Source organism: Squalius cephalus (genome assembly GCF_949319135.1).
Source record: "Squalius cephalus genome assembly, chromosome: 24".
NCBI lineage: Eukaryota > Metazoa > Chordata > Actinopteri > Cypriniformes > Leuciscidae > Squalius > Squalius cephalus.
In genome coordinates this window covers 18403693-18425743 of record NC_137145.1, presented here as the reverse complement: position 1 = coordinate 18425743, position 22051 = coordinate 18403693, and the positions used below count along the sequence as shown (strand labels likewise).

The window sequence follows — 22051 nt, the reverse complement described above, 5'->3', positions numbered from 1 at the left end:
ATCAAACCTGAGACCTGGGTGAACAATGTACAGTTGGTTTTATGACTGTAAGTCATTGTCTTCAAATGCTATTGAGCTTTAAATATTGTCATATTTTGTGTATGACCCCATACAGTAGTGAAATACATAGCAAAATTTGCATATGATTTAGCAGTTTATTGTCATAAATATCAAAAATCTAAAAGGTGTGCATCATACCTGAGACCTGGGTGAACAATGTACAGTTGGTTTTATGACTGTAAGTCATTGTCTTCAAATGCTATTGAGCTTTAAATATTGCCATATTTTGTGTATGACCCCATACAGTAGTGAAATACATAACAAAATTTGCATATGATTTAACAGTTTATTGTCATAAATATCAAAAATCTAAAAGGTGTGCATCATACCTGACACCTGGGTGAACAATGTACAGTTGGTTTTATGACTGTAAGTCTTTGTCTTCAAATGCTATTGAAGTTAGAAACGTTTATACCAATGTCGCATGTAATTTTGAGACGGTCCCTAAATATGCGAATATCGAACGTCCAACGTCAAACCAACTTCATGCCAGTACCATCTCTACAATTCACCGGCATCATGTCGACAGATGAGGTAATTAAAATTCCATATTTGCACTATAGATAGACTATATCTGGCTTTGTGAGACTATTGTTTAATTTCATGTGTTGAACGGAAGAGACGTTGTCAGTAGTGCACGTAAACGTCACATCCTTTTGATTTCCCCGCCAAAAACGTCCCGAGTCCTTCACATAAAAACCTACACAGGTTTTCATAGGCAACAAAAAAACAATTAATACATGAAAATTCTTAGATATACAGTTACCCCTTTATTAACTAAGTGTATTTATTTAGTGCATGTCATAGCCTACTACTTTCTTTCTTTTTTTGTTGAATGCATGACTTCATATTTTGGTACCATACAAATTAACTAACTAGAGAATTGTGGGTAACAGATGTTACTTTAAAATGATATTTTAACACATTTGCTTATATTTAATTAGAACACAATTAACTCTTTTGAGACTTACAAACACTAAAGTACAGAAATATGTGATCACATTTCCTGCAGACCTCAATCATCTATCACATGGGCTTCATTTCAAAAAGAACCTCAGTGTCTTCATTCAGTATTGTTTTAAACAGACATAAAAGTTTCCCCATCTGCATGCTGTTTATCTTATTATTTCTAGTCAAATACGCTTTGTCCAGTTTATTGAAAACCTTAATTACAAATAAAGTTAAAATAAAACACTTGCTTGGAAAAATAATTTCAAACAGTCCTGTAAAGCATTGGTATGTTTTACCAGAATTTCTCTTTCAAATGAAGAATATATATATAAATATATAAAAACATATTTATTAAGGGCTATAAAGCTTTAATTCTCAATTGAAGTGCTGAACATAGTCTAGTTAACAAGTGACACTCTTGTTTTATGTGTGCCTGTGTTCATTTTAGGGTGAAAATCAAATGGAAAGCCTTTGCCTCAGTGCCGATATAATAGAGCACTACGTTTTCCAGAAGCTCTAATGATAAAGCCACTATGCTAACCTTTAATTAAAAATATCTTGAACTTAATTAATCCTTCCAAGACAAAGGGTTCCCTGCAGACGTTTATAAATATCAAATTAATTCAATAAAAAATAATAAGGCCCCCCAAGTAAAATTTAGATAATTAAATAATGTTCTTTTGATTAGTTCTAATTGTTTTTTTTTTTTTATGTTACTAAATAATAATAGTACTACTAATAATAATATTAATAATATATCATTACAAGTATATTCAAATAATATTTAATATATTTAAATAATTCTGTAATATTTAGGCCTGGGAGAAACATGTTTAGGCTACACATCAAATGATCTGTGCAGCAGTGCCCTCTGCTGGACTCGAGCAATAAATAATAAAGAGTCAATGATTTCAATAGGATAAACTCAAAATATATTAAATATATTAGGGTGAATATCATTCGTTTTTGAATAAATAAAAATTATAAATAATTCAATAATGAAACATCAACATTTGGGAATCAACATCTGACATATAGCATTAACTTTGCTGGCTTTAAAAGTAGCCTAATGTATTTCATTAAAATAAAATCAGCAGATGCATCAATCAAGTGGAAAAACGAACAACATTTGTATGAAACCTTTGATCAAGGACTATAATTTGTTGTAAAAACTCATTATAAAAGTAAAGGTGAAATGGAGGTAAAGAGATCTCACCCTGATATAATCAACGAGGTTAACGTTTAAATCTTATGAGAATCACTTGCGAAATTGGTAAACAGTTGCTCATTAAGTTGTAATTAAGTCAGTTTCTATTTCAGGAGCTAAAGTGTTCATGAGTAACAGTAGCTTCAGAACATTAACATGATTCCCTTACATCATCTGGGCACCACTCCAAGATCTGATTGGCTAGTAGAACCTATATGATTTCGATGTGAAGACCATGCAGGCATGATGTACTGGGCCTCTGCCACGGTCTTGGCTTGAGGCTGGAAGCAAGCCCATTGACATTTGTGTGAGCCCTGAAGCTACTGGGTCAGAAGGAAGACGTCACACCCACGGGGTGGCGATGAAACAAACGGCTGGAAATGTCAAATGGAGATGCACAGCACTGCTCAGCGTTGGGACGACAGCCACGCTCGTTGTGCTCATCTCTTATGAGTCCAGTCAGGGCCACTGACCCGCTGTCAGTCACAAAAGCACATCCCATAATGATTTAGCCCAGATGACAACAGACCAAACAATATAGCTTGACAGGTCTTTTATGAGACTGAGACAACGAGAGACAATTTACAATGCAAGCACTATTTCAGTAGATTATGTGTAAGTATATTTGACAGTTTTATACATACCTAAGATATATATATTTATATATTTATCTCTCTCTAAGGACTGGAACTCTTTTGTTGTGACATTGTTTCGAAACTCCAGACAAAACAATGACTGTAGGGAGCATGCATTTATGAGCTAGATGACTTTTTATATGTTAAATTACAAAATCAATTGACAAAGATGGTTGTTCTAAAGGATTTCAGTTTAATGAGTGCAGCTTGTTTACATTTTAACAGCAGTAATTGCTGTGACGAAGGGACGCTGTGGTATATAGATTATGACAATTTATACAACAGGGCTGATGAATGCTTGATTATGACTGTTATTATTTAGTAAATGCACAGCTATTAACTTATGAAGTAGTTCCAGGTCTGTCGACTGCATTACAGCTTCATATCACTTCACTGGTCCTTACAGCCTAAAACAGCAAATGAACAAACCCCATAAAGACACTGACCAAGCTTCTCGCCATGGTCTCGTTACCACTGTACTATGGTGTGCATTATTTTTCAATAATAAAATTATTCTTTACATAAAATAGGGAATTTTCTAGTTGTATTACTTCTAAGTCGATGCTGCCACTTTAGTCATCCTGATTGTATGTGTGTAGATTAAACTTACAATTGGACCTCATATTAAACAATAACCAACAATGTTTTTTTTTTTTATGTCTTTAGAATATTTTCAAGTCAAGCCACCTTTATTTATATAGCGCTTTATACAATACATAGGAGCTTTCCTGTGATAACAGGAAGAATGATGCACTTTTGCTGTTGTTCAGCTGAAGTCAGTTCAGAGTTGATTCAGTTCCGTTGTAAAGATCATCAATTATTAAATTACTTAATTTCATCTATTTTGCAGTTCTGCAAAAAATGATGTCATTGTCCAGGGCTGCGTTCTCCGAAACTACGTTAACGCTACGTCGTTCTTAAAGCTACACTGTGTAACTTTTTTAGTTGATTCTTAGCAAAAAACACTTAGTTCTTTCAAAAATATATGTGCTCATTAATGTATATTTACTTCTTTCAAGTAATAAAGTATTCTCTTAAATTTAAAATCTGCCATTGAAAGTACATACGGGTAAGGGGTTCGAATGCCGGTCGCCATGTTGCCCCTCCATCTTGAAACTACATTAGCCAAAGAGGGACATACCTGTAAATTCAAGCTTCGCCTTTTGCGTTTTTCACTCAGTGACACCGTGACGAATGCGAGGGGGAGATTACTCGCGAGCTCGCGAGTGCCGGCAGATTTGAAAGATAGTGTGGTGTGTGTGTGTGTGTGTGTGCGTGCGTGCGTGCTCACATTTGAAAGAGAGAATTAAAACGTCAACGCGACAGACAAATCAGCAAGACCATAGTCAATATTGGAGTAACTTTTCCCAGATGGAAAGAGCTCATGAGGAGAAAAGATTTTAAAACGGACGCCGAGGTTGCCTGCTTTCTTCTCGACAGGTAATTCAGCCTGTTGTAATTCATTTGTGTAAATTCAAAGTTTTATAGTTGCTTGTCTAACCATAGCATGGTTGTGCATAACGCCAGATCGACCTCTAGTATAACTTCATCCTCGTGTCAATGGTGAAAAAGTATTGTTTACCTTGTAACATAAATCTGTGCTGCGACGGATCACAGGTGATGAATAGTTTTAAAGGCGCAATTTTTTAAGCTATATATATAAAAAAAGGACACTGTAAATTTTAGTTATTTTTAATTGCTTTTACTTTGTACACATTGTAACGTTAGCCTAATCTGATTATGCTGGGATAGCCGATTCCAAGGGTGACGTTTACCTCCTGACATCTGTCCTGTAGTTTTATTGATTTTAGACGTATTATTGTTTATTATTGTCATGGACGAAGTCGATAACTGGAAGCCATGTTAATCTTGGAATAATACGGCCACCGTAGGAGTTAAAACGCCCTCGGAATTGAGAGGAACAGAAACTAATATTCACTGGGTAGTCATATACAATTTCACCGCTAGATGGGGGTAAAAATCACACAGTGTAGCTTTAAGTTGTACCTTAAGAAGTACCTTATCGTTAATACGTGTTTTCCGAAACCTTCTTAGTTAAGTATACCTTCTGTAAGTCATACGTTCGTAAGGTTGGTCTGGAGCGCTCTACTATACCTTATCGCTGCTGACGGTTCATACCGCTAGTGGCCACCACTACGCAAAAAGCTTTTTTACATCGCAGTTTAATTACACATAGACAATTGTATATGAACATTTAATATAAAATCTGATTTAGTATTAAAATGACATTTTTACTTTACTTTAAAATTTTACACATAAAATACTTAAGTTGTTATAGCCTACACCTAGTGTATGGAAGTGTTTTCATTAATAAAGTTTAAATCAAAGACGGCGCCGTCCGCGGAGACAGTTAGTGTATGTCAACTACATGGCTGGTGGATAATCAGCATACGTTGTGGAGAACATTAACACACTTATGGCCGTGAGGGTTTGGGATTGCACACTTGCTAAATTATAAACACATACTCATATTTATTTCTGCATGTACATATTTCAATGAGCCCCGATAAATGCAGTTTGTACTATTTCTAAAACGCTTCTTCATAAAGAACATTTTCTCAATACTTTACCTATACCGCTGTGAAGGAAAGAGCGCACAATCGATCATCGAGGCATCGATATCAACCTATTCAGCGCCTCCACCATGGACAGCGCCTGCTAAGGTCGAACTTAAGAAGGTTTACCTTAAGCAACATCCTAAGGTATAGTTCGGAGAACACACGTAGGAAAGGTATACCTGTAGTTAAGGTGTACCTTTTGAGTCTTCGTAGCGCGCTAAGAGACAACGTTATCGGAGAACGCAGCCCAGCTCAGTTCAGTTCTCATACAGCAGCGTCAGTCCAGTCAAATAATCAATCATCAATAATACTGTTGAATATTAAGTGTCCCCAACTAAGCAACATGATTTGCTTTTAATATGCAAAACACTGTTTTAAATATTTAATTCATATGAACAGCCAGTTAGTAATTGAAAATCGGATACAAACAAAATCAGATTTACGGTTATAGTAAGTCATCATGAAATCAAAATTGACTAATTCAATTCAGTATTTATTATAAATGATTTATTTATGCTATATTTTTTTTAAAGTCATGTCCTCTCATAATCTTTAAACAGTTGCAGTGCTGTGATGCAGTGACATCTCTTCTCTGCGGACGTGTTTACTGGTGTGAGGGCGGGGCAACCTGTCAATCACATGAGATCGACCAATAGCAGAAGCAGTCAAGCAACAGGAGGTGACAGTAACTGTAAGTGTTTTTGTATCTTTTTCTACATATAGGCCTATACATATACATGAAGCAAATTTGCCTGGGAACGCTTTATATAAGTACAATATAGGTAGTTTATCCCAAATCCATCTGATCACTTATATCAATGTTATATATCGTCATATTGTCCAGCCTTAAAACTTGTATTGTTTTTTGTCAGTGTTTATTTAAAATCGTCCATTTATGCAGAATATCGTTTTTACATCGTTCAAGTAGCAGCTTCACTCAGATATACATCACAAAAGGGAAGAAAAGACTATAGCAACTTCGTTTCATTGCGACTTTAACTAAAGCGCAAAACTGTTTTGAGAATTTCACGACACATTAAAAAGAACCAGCTCATATGAGTCATGCGCTGCGGAGCCCTACATTAAACACTTTTTGCATGCATAAAAATATATGAAAAATGATTTGCTTTGCTATTCAATTATATAGGATAAGTTTCCACAGATGAAAAACAAGCGTCCTAACAAGTACACAATAGCCTTACAATTGGGCTCAATTTGTTAATCACTACAATAACTAGCACATTTTCTGGATAAACATCCCACAGTTATTGGTTCATTAGTCATGTTGAGAATTAAGGAGAGCTGTGAAAATGAAGACTAAAGAGTATTCCAGTGAAGCTGAGGCACAGTAAGTGCATGAATAAGAGAAAAGGTTCAAAGCAATATCGAAGTGCTTGAAAGTCCCAATGTTTGTTGAATTAGCAGGAAGAGGGGACTTTTGTACCCATTTGCAAATTACAAGCAGCAACTCGGCAAAACACAAGTTATTGAAGATATTAAGCTTGTACTTCACATCACACCCAAGTGTAATGTAGGGCCCTATTTTAACGATCTGAAACGCAAGTATCAAACGCGAAACGCAAGTAACTTTGTAGGCGGATCTCGGGCGCTGTTGCTAATCTAAAATGGGTTGGTCTGAAGTAGCTTCATTATTCATGGGTGTAGTTTGGGCGTAACGTGAACTAAACCAATCAGAGCGTCATCTCACATTCCCTTTAAGAGCAGGCCCTTTTGTTCCATGGCGGATTGCTATTATAACGGCGGATTTGCCAGGCGCACACCAGGAGCGGTTCACAGCCGAGGTGATCGACGTTCTCGTCAGTGCCGTAAAAGACAGAGAAGTGACATTGTATGGGGATGGGAGAAACCCACCCAAATTAGCTTCGGTTAAACAGGCCTATAATAATTTGGGTAAATGTGTAAGCTAGATTTATGCCTATTTTTTCACATCTTCTTGGACACCACAATGATTTCCCTCGTGTGGTAATATTTTTCCTTGTAATTATGTATGGTTTGCAAAAATGAGAACTGCTGCGTCTGTTTGTAGATGAGAGAAGCAAAGTGTATGGGCGTTGTGCACACGCTACATTATAATAAGCATTAAAATAGCTTAAAATAGCATCTGAATAATGCACCACTGACTTTAGACTAGGTTTTTCCTGGTCTGTGGTGGAATTGTTTTCTGAAACTGCAAAATAGCACCAGGGAACATTTGCGCTGGAACACGCCTCTTTTTGCTGAACCGCCCCCGGGAGCGCAAGTTCATTCCCTAATTTACCGACTGTGCGTCGGGTGCAAAATAGGAATGATACATGCGTCGGTGTACAAAGTCAATTGCGCTGGGTGCAAGATAGGGCCTGTAGACGGTTTATTCATTTACTAAACGTCTGCTTTCAAAGAACACTGTATGGCTACATGTGCAGATATAATTGGCCTATAAAAAATAATGTTTTATAACACATTTGGTCGATTGGTGTTCAAAACATTGTGAGTGTGAAACTGTAGGCTATATTTAGTTATTAAAAATGAAAGTTCAAAAATGTTGTGAAGTTGCTAAGATACCTCTGAAGTTACAAAATGAAGTGTGGACGTGCCAAAATATACTATAGGGAAGCTGTTGGCTTAAACAGCTTAAGCTGGGGAGGAAGGTCATCTTTGACACAGATCCCAAACACAAGGTGGAACGAACACTGAAGAACAAAAAGCTGAAAGTGCTACGAGACCCAATCAAAGCTCTGATCTCAACCCAATTGAGAATTCAAGGCAGTGTCTGACAAACCTGAACAACCTTGAGAAAATCTTCATAGAATTTTGGGCCAAAATCACACTTGACTGGGGTGTGAATTTGGTTCATATTGATGTAACAGTGCTGCAAAACAGATTTTTACATTTTCTAAAAACAACGTGGGAGGTGATTGCCCGTTTTAAAATTTGCAGCCACAATGCTTGTTTGTTGTACATCAGATGCCAAGATGCTGCTAAGATGCAGCTTTGAGTTTTCGTTCACTTAAAACATAACAAACTGTGTTATACTCACCAAGACCGGCATTTTGACATTATTCTGTGTGTATTTGACTGTTTAAGTGCAATAAGTGGCGAAAAAGAACTCAATTTAGTACTGAGAGGCGACTTTATGTGCACGCACAATAGGCAATACGCAATACACACAATCCCACACATAAATTCAAGCCCTGTAACACCAACAATATTCACTCACCAACAAGTGAGTGAGGGGAAGCGGGTTTGTGTGTCAACTCGCAGTTGGAGAGATGAGTTTCTGTTCTGATGAAAATGAGAATTGGAAGAGTTTCAGATATTTCAGTATCGATATGACGATATGTATCGAAAAATAAATAATTTTGACAACACTTTTGACAAAAATATACAGTATATATATTAAATGTAAATTTTGACCCACCAAGGTGGCTAGTAGGAGTGACTGCATCGCACAGATAACATTTTAGATAAAAAGTAAAAAAATGTACATAACATTTCCTTTGCAACTAACTGAAATTATGGATTCCACACGTACCAGATGTGGGCCGGATATGGGCCGATACTATCTTGCTGATTTGGTATGTTTATAAAAGGAGAATACAATTCCAGAAAATAATTTGGCCATTTTATTCACACTATCAGCTTTTGCTTTAAACACTTTCACAAGGCACAGGATATCAAACACAACCGTTTTCTTCCAATTAGCGATCACCGCGAAATGATCTTGCAACCATCTTGAGATAATTTTGATAATCAGAACATGGCAGAACTAAAGCCTCATTAGGCCCTTCAGCACAGCCAGTGTGCCGTCAGGAGCTGCAACTGCATTTGCTCATCTCCAAATATCATATGCCAGCTGCAGACTACAGTAGCTGACCTTTCCCCCTTTCTCTAATACCCCAGAGCATCGCCATTCTGACATTTCCAGTGTTCAAGAGGATGGAGGCGTGCATGCTGTCTTATTCCAATAGAGGCCTTTGTGATATTTAGACAGAGAATGAGAAAGCCTTGATCTTTGACAGATGAATATGAGGACAGGGACCATTAAAGGTTTTAATACACTGGCATGACCTCCCTAATTAAATCCATGTCTGTCATAAAGCCATGCTCCGTCTGACTCGGCATGTTCAGGGCTGAGACTTAGACTTGACTTTTTGAAGAATAGTTACTGGTAACTTAGCTACTTAAAAAGAATTTTTAAGCAAAAAAAAAAAAAAAAAAAATAGTTTTGACTATTTTGAGATTTATAAGATGCAATAAACACGATACAAAGTGTTAAACAGCATTTTACATTCATTTTCCCCATCATAAGCATGCCTGCAGTTCCATAGCTCAACACTTGATGGCAGTAAAAGCAGGGCTTGACTTTGTGATGGCAGAAGTCCTTTCGCATTTCCATTTGCATTGGGCATTTTGACTGCATCAGGTGCACCTGTCACCTTAAAGATTTACACGGCCATCAGCATTAGATGAATTACTATAGGTCACCGACTTCAGACATCTGGAGTAGATACAGTCTATTACGTTGCTTATACTAGTAGCCTAGTGCTTAGTGGGATTTTTTAAAAAACACTGGATCTCATTTACTAAGTATGCGTATGTACAAATTTGTGTGTGAAATCTGCATATTTACACGAACATATCATGATTCACCAAAAACTTTTGTTCTAAAAGATTCTACAACTGACACGTACAGCAAAAGCATTTTCTCTGTGCTGCTCTCATAATCACAGTATATATATTACATCTCACCTTAACATGAGTATATTATATTATATTATATTATAAAACTAATAAATAACCTGTAACTTTTGGTGCTCCAGCGGTTAATAAACAAAGCATCATGCATCTTGCGGAAGAACATTGTAGCTGGAGCTACTTCTCTCTGTTTATGTCTATGTAGAGTCACGTACTGGTCTACTCCGCAGCGGTGCCGACCCGTATCAATCTGAAATAGTCTGTAAAATAGGTGTACCGTAGTGATTCAGGAAAAACACGGTTTGGAAGGTGTTTATTGAGTTTAAACTGGTTTTGAGAATGACACACTTGGCATTGCTCGAGGATCTGGCGAGAGAGCGTCTGCAGAAAACGGCACATGTTTGAAGAGAGTGACTGAGTGCTGTAGAGGAAAAGTTGTGCGGAAAGCCCTTATATCATCGGTCTCAAACTCCGCTCCTGGAGGGCCACTGCACTGTCCTGCAGAGTTAAGCTCCAACCCTAATTAAACACATCTGAACCAGCTAATCAAGGTCCTCAGGATTACTAGAAACTTCCAGGCAGGAGAGTTGGAGCTAAACTCTGCAGGATAGTGGCCCGCAGGAGCCGAGTTTGAGACCACTGCCTTATATGGAGATGGTTTGGGCATGTTTTATGCAAATGTCTAACCTTGTGCATGCGCCACTGAAATGCGTCCGAAATCACAGACACTCTTGTGTTGGTACTTATTTTGAATAAGTAATTACATCACGACTGCTAAAAAATGCTGTTTTATATAGTATGAGTGCGTGTATGAATGTAATGTAATGTGACCTACCACCAGCGCCAGTTGCGTCGCTTCACTGCCATTCATAAATCCTCTCCCGTGGCCTCATGGGATAGTAAAGTGTCCATCGTATGCACACTTCACAATCTCACCAGAAATAGTAGGTCATTCGGGTACTTTTTGCCTACTCTTTTACGAGCACTGTGAATTCAGACATTCTTTTGTCACAAACTTTTTTTCCGCCTACTTTATAGTAGGGAAGTATGCAGCCTAACGTTAGAATGAGATTAAGAACAAATTCATGTGCATACGAATGTGTTGTGTATTAGGTGTAGGTTAGTTCTCCTGTGTGTACAAATATGAAATAATCCAGGCAATTATTAGTGAATGAGACCCACTTAATCTTATTTAACAGCGATCTTCGTGCCCGAAAAAAAAGGTGAACTGGGAATTACAGCCGTATGAACTCTAGGCAGGCTATAGGAACAAGAACATTAAAGATTAATAACACCATATTAGAGATGAAATTGGGAAGTGGAGTGTCTTGTAGAAGTTTGTTTTACAAAATAATTTAAAAAGAATCATATACTTAAGCCGGGCTTGCTTGTGCGAGTGTGACAAAATACACTGCGCTTATTTATTGAAGGTGTCATACTACCAGCTTTGGTTAAAGCTATGTTTCTTTTATAAAATACACTCATATAGTTCCCTAGCAACAAGCGCTGATGGCAACCGCAGTGCAGTAAATATTTGAGTATATTTTCCCTCTCTCTTTGCCTAAAAGACACTCACTTTCATGTTGCTTTTCTGAATACAAATAAGAAAGGCAATTTCATACTGTTAAGCTGTAAACAATATACAGAGTCTCTATCTTTTTAGGACAAGACGTTTTATGGTTTTAAGTGATGCTGTATTCAACTCTATATAAACATTATAACTGTGTAAACTTAGTGAGCTTCTTAGTCTAAATGGGCAGCTGACTTCTAAGGTGGGATCCTAACCATCATGATACCCCATTAGTGATTGATCTGGAACGCTTTTAAATAGCCCTCTGCTAAAATTATCATTTGACATGCTTTTAAAGTCCCCCTGTGGTAAAAATCAAGCTTTTAATGTTGTTTACATTTCTATGTGTTGTTTTTAATATGCTTTAAGACAAACCATGTGCAAATACATAAGTCAACACCATTGCTGAGTATTTTCTCTTTAAAACGACAGTGAACCCAAGAAGAAATGAAGGAAAAAACTTTTAAATGTGTAATCTTGGTGATCAAAGATGAGTTTTAAGGGACCCAATTATTAGACTTTAAGTAAATTTAGGCTAGGTATCACAACATTATCATTTTTTTGTAATGTTTTTGAAAATGCTCACCCAGGCTGAATTTATTTGATCACACAATAATATTGTAAAATATAATTGCAATTTAAACTGTTTTATATTTGAATATAATTTAAAATGTAATTTAGTCCTAATTTTCAGCATCATTCAGTGTCACATGATCCTTCAGAAATCATTCTAATATGCTGATTTGTTGCTCAAGAAACATTTTTTCATAATTATCAATGTTGAAAACAGTTGTGCTGTATAATATTTCTGTGGAAATTATATGTTTTTTTCCCCAGGGTGTTTAGATGAATAGAGTTCAGTATTTATTTGAAATATAACTTTTGTAACATTATATATGTTTTTACTGTCACTTTTGATCAAATGAATGTCTTTGCTGTCAAAAAAATATTAATACACAAATTATTACTGGTTTTAAAGGTTATTTTTAAGTGAGTGCTAGATGACGGCAAAGCTAATATATCTCCCTGAAAATATCCAATATCGCTTGATAAATAATAATAAAAAACTCTAATATGGACTATAACTGCATACAACCATAGCAATATATTATGCATCTCTAATGCAATCCAGTTAGGTCTCATATTTTTCAGTCGCACATATTAAAATATTTCAGCGTATTTGAAGCTTGAATCAAAAAAATCCTGCATACCTACACTGTAAAAAGGTTTGCTGCCTTAAATTAAGTACATTCAACTTGGATGTTTAAGTCATTTCAACTTAAATTACATTAAACTGACTTAATCTTGAATCTTGTATAACTTATCAAAATATGTCAACTTTTTTTATGAGTTGAAGCAATGTAATAACATATGTTGTCATAACTCACTGATCATATAATTTAATTATGCTTCCTTAGTATAAGGAAACATAATTAACCTTTTGTGTAACCTAAATCATGGCTACAATTTCTTAAAATGTGCGTCTGTAAGCAGCTCACTTGCTTTTAAGCATATACATTATATGTGTGCATATTATACACATGCAGACATTTCATATACCAACAAAAAATTTGAATAGGTGTCAACATAAATATACATTTACAACCATAGCAAGCCTTTCTGGGCAAAAGAATGATCAAAACTGCTCAGCATCGCCGCACTGAGCAGGATATGTTAGTCCACCGAGGTTATTGACCGCCTCACAAGGCGTGTAGAAATGATGAAATGGTTTAGTGTATGAAGTTTGTCATTCATTTCAAGAGGAAAGTAATGACTCATAAAATATATAAGGCACGGTCTGTGCGAAATCAGAACGCCACGGTGAAATGAAACAGAAGTCATGGATGAGCATTGGGCCTGACTTCCCGCAATTACTCCTCATGGGAGCTTCCGGTACAGGCATGTGCGGCAAAACAGCCTGTTATAGTTTCAGAAGCACACTATATTTTATCCCCCAGCCTGTTTGTTGGTCTTCCATTGCTCTCAGATCCTACAATTTGCTCAGATTTCAACTTTTTTACACCACGGTGTCGTTTCCTTCACTCAGGGAAATGCCTGCATTCCTTCATTCAGAAGCATAAAGAGGACAAAACGCCGACAAATTACAGAGAGGGACATTAACGCTGACGAACACATGACAAGAAAATGGTAGAGACTCGCGCCTCCCAGCTCCCTTTCTCGCCCAAAGAGATTTAAATAATAAAAAGCGTCGGCCTGTGAACAAACAGGATAATTATGGCCTGCAGTCTTCCTGTCGCTGGTCAGGCACGGCAGAGCAGAAAGAAACACGTTATTACCACTCAAAGCTTTCTGGCAAGGAATTAGGGAACATCAATGTTTCATGGAGACTCTGCGTTTGGAAGGGGACTCGTGTTGAAAATCAACACATTATGACCAGACGTCTCTGTTGAATTTTACCACTCTGTGAAAGTCTTTGCATGTAAATAAATGACTAAAAATCCCAAATAAACTGGAGAAATTTCTGCCCACAGAGATTATGCGTTTGGGCAAATTGGATGTAAAACCGGCTCAGATTTGTATACGAAATGTGCTTGAAGTTCATGCCGGGGGAAAATTAGAATAAAAGATACAAAGCAAATATTGATGTCATGAAATTAAAGCACTCACTGCACAGTGTGTCCAAGTAGATTAAACAAGTAGAGTAAATTAAAGAAAGGTTTATTCGAAACCAAGAAATGTCACCTCCCAGAAGTATTTATTTCAACAAAACCTTTTTCTTCCTTTTTAAATTCTACCTGCCAGGTGAAGTTAAATGTGGCTTTGAGCATGTGAAATTACTGAAGAATGAAGAATATGGCAACAGGACAAGACGTGTTTCTGTAGGGGTTCTCTTTTTAATACATTCTAAATGACTACAAAATGATAATGAAATAATCCAAATCTTAGAGGCATAGTTTACACACACACACACACACACACACACACACACACACACACACACACACACACACACACACACACACACACACACACACACACACACACACACACACACACACACACACACACACACACAGGACATTCATTGACACAATGTAATCTCTAGCCACTTACCCTAACCTTACCCATCACAACTAAGTGCCTAACCCGAACCCTGACCCTAAACTTACCCTTAACCCAATTATAACCTTATCCCTAAAACCAAGTCTTGACCCTCAAACATGGGGACAAGGGGTCTCAGAAAGTGAGGACTGGCCAAAATGTCTTCACTTTACTCTCTTTGTCCTCACTCCAATGGTCTAAAACTCAAACTGGTCCTCACAAAGATAGTTGTACAAGTACACACACACAGACGCACATGTGATGGTGAGGAAATGATCACAGGCTCCCTTTTAATAGGCCTTTATCTCCTCCACCTATACCTGCAACATTGCAAATAATGCATCTTTGAAGTTTTAATTATTTGTTTAGCTCCAAGAGCATACATTGTTGCTCCAAGATCCTCAATTGGTCAAACTCGTCTCACCAAATGTCTTCAAATGTGGTTGTGTTTCCACTCTCCTACACTCACATGCAAATCTATAAAAAGGAATTTAGAAAAAGCGACTGCTTACAAACAGGTTTCCTGAACACTCTCCTTGTCTTCCATTGGTTGGCCAAACAGATAGCCCCGCCCCAAACTCGTGTGGTTGAGCCATTGTGGCCGTGTTAGGATGTTAAACAAAAGCAAATGAGTTTACAGATTTCAGGGGAATCAACATGTGAACGGTTTATACTTGCGGTTGTCTCTGCTTATTAAATCTTAAGAATCGTAACATTTTAATGATTAAATTACACTTTAAATTATCACCTCTAATATGGCTCTTTACAAAAGTGTTTCTAACAATCAGATGCACTTGCCTGGGCTGAAATAGTTAATTAGCACTTTAACAGCTTAAGAAGCTTTATCATGAAAATGTTTTGTTTGGTATTATTATTTTATTTCATGAGAATTAGACTATTAACTTGTGGTAGAACATTGTTGAACATGGCCTGCTAATGAACCATGACAGAAATAAATAATTTATACCATTAACCACCGCATTGATCTTACCTGAATTATGCATTAACAATGACCTCTGATTATTTATGAGTGCAGAGTGCAGGTATGGTAAATGACACTATGCATTACCGGAATTGATTTATGAAACTAAACATACAGCAATTAGGGATGCACTGAAATTTCGGCCACCGAAAATCATCGGCCGTAAGTGGGTCAATTTTATCCAAAAATATTTTTTTATTATTTTAATCATGCTTGTACCACCAGACATTTTTACTATCACAATTAATTGTATTACAGAATATAAAAAAACATGCTCATCATAAAATAGGTGTTTTCAAGTCATTGGGCCCTATTTTAACGATCTAAGCACATGGTCTAAAGTGCAGGGCACAAGTTCACTTAGGGCGTGTCCGAATCCACTTTTGCTAGTTTAACGACGGTAAAAATGGTCGGCGTGCCAGGCGCATTTGTCTAAAAGGGTTGTCCCTATTCTCATAATGAGTAATGGGTGTGTTTTGGGATTTACATGCATTGAACCAATCAGAGTCTCATCTCCCATTCCCTTTAAATGCCAGTTGCGCTCGCGCCATGGCAGATTCGCTATTTACATGACGGAATTAGATAGTGGAAAGACCGAACGCATCTCCAGAGCACAAACGGATCTGCTCGTGCACGAGGTAAAAGTGCGCAAGCAGACCATCTACTGGACAAGCCGGATTCCACCATATCTTTATGTACACAATAATAATCTTTTACATTGTAATCCTTTTCATTTTACTATTTGGCATGTTTGTGTGCTGCTGTGCATTCCTGTGTGTTTAATAAGCAGAGTGTACGTGCGTTGTGGACCCGCCTATAGGCGCACATTACTAACGCGCTCATTTAATAACAAAAAAAATATTGCGCCATTGACTTTAGACCAGGTTTTGGTCTGTCAATGGCGCAGTCTATTTCTGTTGCCTCAAAATAGCAACACGCCAACAATGCGCCAGAACACACTTCGTTTTCAGACCGTGCGCACAAATGGGCGCAAATGCATTTGCTATTTAAACAGCGTGGCACAGGACGTGAAAATGATAACTGCGTCAGGCTGAAACTAGCAAAAAACACTTGCGTCGCGCTTGGAGCTGCATTGCGCCGGGTGTAGGAGAGGGCCCATTGTATGAATTGCATTTTTAGTCACCATGAAATCAAAATTGACAATTCTTATTTGTTATGAAATATTTGTATGTATTATAAATAATTTATCCTTGCACATCATTATTTTTTTTTATTAATGTGTCCTCGTAATCTTCAATCTTGCAGCGACATCTCTTCTCTCCTCTGATTATGTTTTTTCTGGTGGGACAACCTGTCACTCACATGAGATCAACCAATAGCAAACCACAACCATCCAATTAATTCCCCATGAACAAAATCATGTAAAGAAGCCACTTTACTCGAATATAATCACAATAGGGAAGAAAAGACTATCGCAACTTCAAAAAAGTATTTTTAACACAGGCAACAAAAATGCATCATATCATTGACCCCATTTCCTATTTGTAGAGACACAATAGAGCAACTTCCAGTGCAGCTGTTCAAAACCTTCAAAGAACATCCTATCTTTTCTGAATCAAAGCACTGTCTGTAAAACCAACTCTTCCATGAAACAAAACGAGCACCAAACCATCCACCTCTGCTTAGTCTCTCCTGCTAAAATCACATGTACTCCCTCAGGATCTGTCCGGGCCTCCAACACACCGATTCTGGCTTTTGCACATCAGGCTCTGTGCCTGTTCCTGCTCTAAATAGTTGAATCAGAAATGTACGTGGGCGTCACTATGGAACCTGTCCGCCCGGGCCTCAGGTCTCCATCCAGCAGATGAGTGCAAAGAGGCAGATGGCGTATAAGCGGACAGATACGCTCTCCATCAGCGCCGGCGCTTTGACGGCTGAGACAGTGTTGCCGACTGTTACCTCTAGTCGCACTTTGTTACGCCACCGTCCCTTATGACAGCCTCAACCGCAGAGACATCTGCTGCGCTCTCTCCAGTCAGGACCTGCATTTATTCTCTCACGCGCCACTGTTTCCATGATTTCTGACAGTCTTAGGGAGGATTACGGGGGGTTTTGTTCAGGCGGTGGTTAGCATTGTACTTGAATTTGTTTGTTTGAAATTCCTGAAAGGCAGGAGGCTTAATTCAGGGTGAATTATTTTTGAACGCTGCAATATAGTGTAATCGTGGCGACGGTGCAACCCTACAGGCAAATGAGAAGTTCGCAGCCTCTAAAGGGCACGGGGTCCTTCATATTCAGCTGGAAGCTTTGCAGAGAAATTGTATTAGGGCCTTACTTTGAATTTAAATGAATATTGCATGCTCTTTTTTCAAATGTCATCTTCCTTGCATGCCAAGTTTACACTTTCCATTGCATATTTAGCCAGGGGAATGCATAAGGACCTTTCAATCAAGAAAAGGCACCTTCTCCTAGACTTTGTATTAATTATGAAAATGCATTCAGGGCAAGGCCATCCAGATGTCTAGTGGCAATTGGAATTTAAAAGCTTTTTTTGGCTTGTTATTTTGGTCTCTAGACTCTGGGAAATCCCAGATGCATCACTGGGGATTGTGCTCGCAGTCCAATTAGCATTTCGAGCAATTACAGCAAAGAAGGCCATGGTCATTTCAGAGGCAAGAAACTTACAGAGTTTCAGGGCACTTTAGGCAGGAACGGGATGTGTGAGATTAAAGTTGAACACAAGAGTAAACAGAGGGAAGTTGAGCAGCCCATTTTGAGAAGTGCTACTGAGAGACAAGATCACAGAGAAGGACGTACAAGGTCCCAGGGCTCCAGACGAGAGAAAAAGAAAAATGACGACAGAGCTACTGGCTCCTAAAATTAAACATGAAACTATAGAATTTCTCAGAAGCAAAAAATAAATGGGGGAGCAAAATGTTGTCTCTGCCAAACAAAATTTCCCTTGAAGTCAATTCAAGTTTTTAAGAATATAATTCACTGATTGAGTGACTTTCAAAACACTCACTCACTAGAGAGGTCAGGGCTGTTTTGTGAATCCTTTCGATTGACTTATTAACCCTTAAACGCATATCTTTAGTGAACCGGGAGGCCATTCACCAGCCTCCTCCTCGTTCATTTTTTAAAGTTAGACATCAACCTTCTTAGTATTCCTCAATCAATTCATTATAGACTATATAACAAGAAAAAAAATACTAAAATTATAAAAGAATGCCTGTTTTCCATCGTATTTTTTTTGTAAAAATTGTATAGGGTCGCTAATGACCCGAGGTGTGTAACAGTGTAAGTATATATTTTTTTCTGCACAACAATAATTGAATTTCTGATGACTGAATAAGTGCAATTCAACTTTATTCCACAAGGTGGCAATGTCTGATACACAATGATGAAGTGACGTTTCACTCATAGTTACCGCAGGCAGAAAACAAAAGAATAGGAAGTATCATCAACAAAACTTGAAATGGCTCAGCGATTTATTGCAGAGCAAGAACTGAACGCAATCAAATATTAGTTTCACTGTCACTTGGTGGTGGATCTGGTGAAGAAGCTGTCAGCAATCAAAATATTGATTTTGAAGATGTTGAAAATGATAGTTTTGAGAATATGTTTGAGATTGCGAATATGAGCCAGATGCTGAATGTACTGGGAAATGAGCTCTGATGAGGACAGTGATGATGGTATAAAACATCTGCTCAAACTGAACCCTTCCAAGCTCCAAAAGGTAACAAAATATGCTTTATAAAAATTCATGAGACACCGAAATAAAATGACCATTTAAATATGCACCATTACTGCATGCTCATTTTTATATAATCATTATAAAAAATACAATATGGTAATAATATGGGCCTATGCAGTTGGTGATATTAAAACATTTCAACATTTAATTTAAATAAACTTTTACTTTTTAGTAAAAAAAGGGTAATTTGTGAACAAACAATCCACTGGGTGAGTCTGATTCAAACCACTCACTCACTAGCGAGCTTGAGGCTGTTTCATCTTTTTGACTGACTCATTAAAAAGAATCACTTTATTAGAGATTTGCTCACAAATCGGACATCACACGCTGTGTTCGTTCTTGCGTTCAGAAAACACCGCGCACAAGATGATATCGGACAAAACTGCATGTGAACGTGCAGAAGGTAAATGCTAAATTTTAAATTACAGCCACATTTTTTTGATGCATTTCTTACCATCTTAGGCGCAGTCTACTCTGGAGCCCTGCAATCTCTCATTCGCTTTTCTCCAAATACAAAAAGCCACAAACTGTAAAAGAACCATTCAAAGGATAGAGAGCAACACTAGAAAAAAATGCACCAAAACCTTTGAGTCACTGTTGAGCAATTTCTTGTGTTGCTGATAAAAGGTCCTACGTTTAGACAATTCAAAACCCTCAGCCGATAAAACACCACACTGTGTTGCATAAAGTAAGCCCTGTGTACATTTATAATTCAGAATAAAGTTTTCTCTGTGATGGGAGGCAATTTGCCAGACGATCAAATTTGACAGACGAGCTATTCCAATTGAACATACAGTAAGTAGATACTTCTTGGCAATAACAGCAACTAGGTCAGGCAGCACATGCAATCATCTCACAATATACAGAAATATGACATCATGCCCTGACAACAATGTGCAATGAAAGCAAAATCATGGCCTTATAAAGCTGCGTGAAACCTTGGTCACACATAATCGCTCTGCTGATGAAGGCCTGAGTGAAAGGCTATAATCAAGTGCATATATAGGACTCAAGACATATGAGCTTTGCATTGAGTTTCTCCACTCACATAATGCTGAAAGCACACTTCAAATCAATAAACCTGAGAGCAGCCACCAATTAAATGCCTTTGAAGGTGTCAAGAGTGTGGCAGATCAACAAAAGGATGAAGTCTAAATTGCTTGTGATACAAAGGAGGCTACAACTGACCTTCAAGAGAAAGGTAAAAGGTAACATTAAAAGAAAGCGAGAGTAAGATCCCACACACAAAAAAAAATATTATAAAGTTTCCTCTCAAACTTTAAAGCCTTGACTTGCCACAATATACTCTGTCAGGTAAAAATGGAACCTGTTATTAAACAGCGTATAGTTTTTTATTTTTTTATTATTTTTTTTAATAAAAATAAATGGTAAAATAATTCTGAAAACAAAAAACATTCATGAAACAGTGACAATGTAAAAGAAAATCAAAAATGTATATTTAAATATACACTATTATATTCATTTGATATAATCAGTATAACTAATACAGTGTTAATAATATTGGTCTATGAAGTGGACATTAAAACTTTTTTTTGCCTTTTCTTTTACTTTTTAGGTAAGAACTATAAAAAATAAAATTTGTTAAAAAAAGGTACTTGGGGCCAAAAATCATAAAAAAACGGCAGAAACAATAATATGGAAATAATTAATATTGGCATTGGTGATATTAATAAATGTCAATATTTAATTAAATTCACTAATGTAAAAAAATAAACATTGAAAACGGTTTACATTTTTTTTTAGTATTGTCATCACATGATGTCCAGTGTAAAAAATGTTATCACCCAAATATAGTTTGCCTTAAGTCAGTTCAACGTTAGAGTTGGACTTCATATGTTAAATAACCAATATATGTTTATGTATGTTTTATAACAATATCATAATGTTTTAAAGAATATTTCTATGTTATATCTATAGTAAGTCATACAAAGCTAAAGTATACATATCCAGCAGTAACAGACTCTGGATATTAATAAATATATTAATACATTTCAATATTTAATTTGAATAATTACTTTTATTTTTAGTATAAAAGTTTTAAAGTTCATAAAGTAGAATAATAATAATAAATATTTTGATTTTATTTTAGTATTTTGTCATCACCTGATGTCTTGTGCAAGATCTGGGTTCTAAATTGTTTGTGGACAAAAAGTGCTGCTTCAAAATATCAAAAACCCAGCAAGAGAAAGTAAAGCACAGCCAGTGTTGTAAAATGCTTTCTTCATAAAAAGTTGCAGAGAGAGGAATCAACGCTTTGAGCGTCTTGTGGGGAAAAGACTGCAGGAATAATGGTGCTCTGGCATTGAAGAAAGGAACAAAGAGGAGGGTGCAAAAGGGTCTGATGTGAGACGTCACAGGTAAAGACAACAAAGTGAAGGGCGGGACAGAGATGAGAGAGTGAGGGAAGGATGGGACTAGAAGGTCAGACAGAGAGAACAAAAAGAAAGGGTTCCATTCAGCCACGGTTGAAGAGTAAATAACAAGACTGACAGGTGAATGGAGGCTCTTTTTTTGTGTCGAGACTGTATTTATATGTATGCACATCTGAGAAGTTCGCTTTAAGTGCTGAC

General features: G+C 37.0%; 1 long non-coding RNA gene across 2 annotated transcripts in view; it reads left to right on the top strand.

Annotated features, from left to right (window-relative positions):
- Positions 1-561: 561 nt before the first annotated feature.
- Positions 562-22051, top strand: part of LOC307152199 — a 38742-nt gene continuing 17252 nt past the window's right edge. For both annotated transcript variants that reach the window (XR_013819968.1, XR_013819969.1), the window contains exons 1-2: positions 562-594; positions 5993-6123. This is a non-coding gene — a long non-coding RNA (uncharacterized lncRNA). The remainder of the gene's footprint in view (positions 595-5992; positions 6124-22051) is intronic.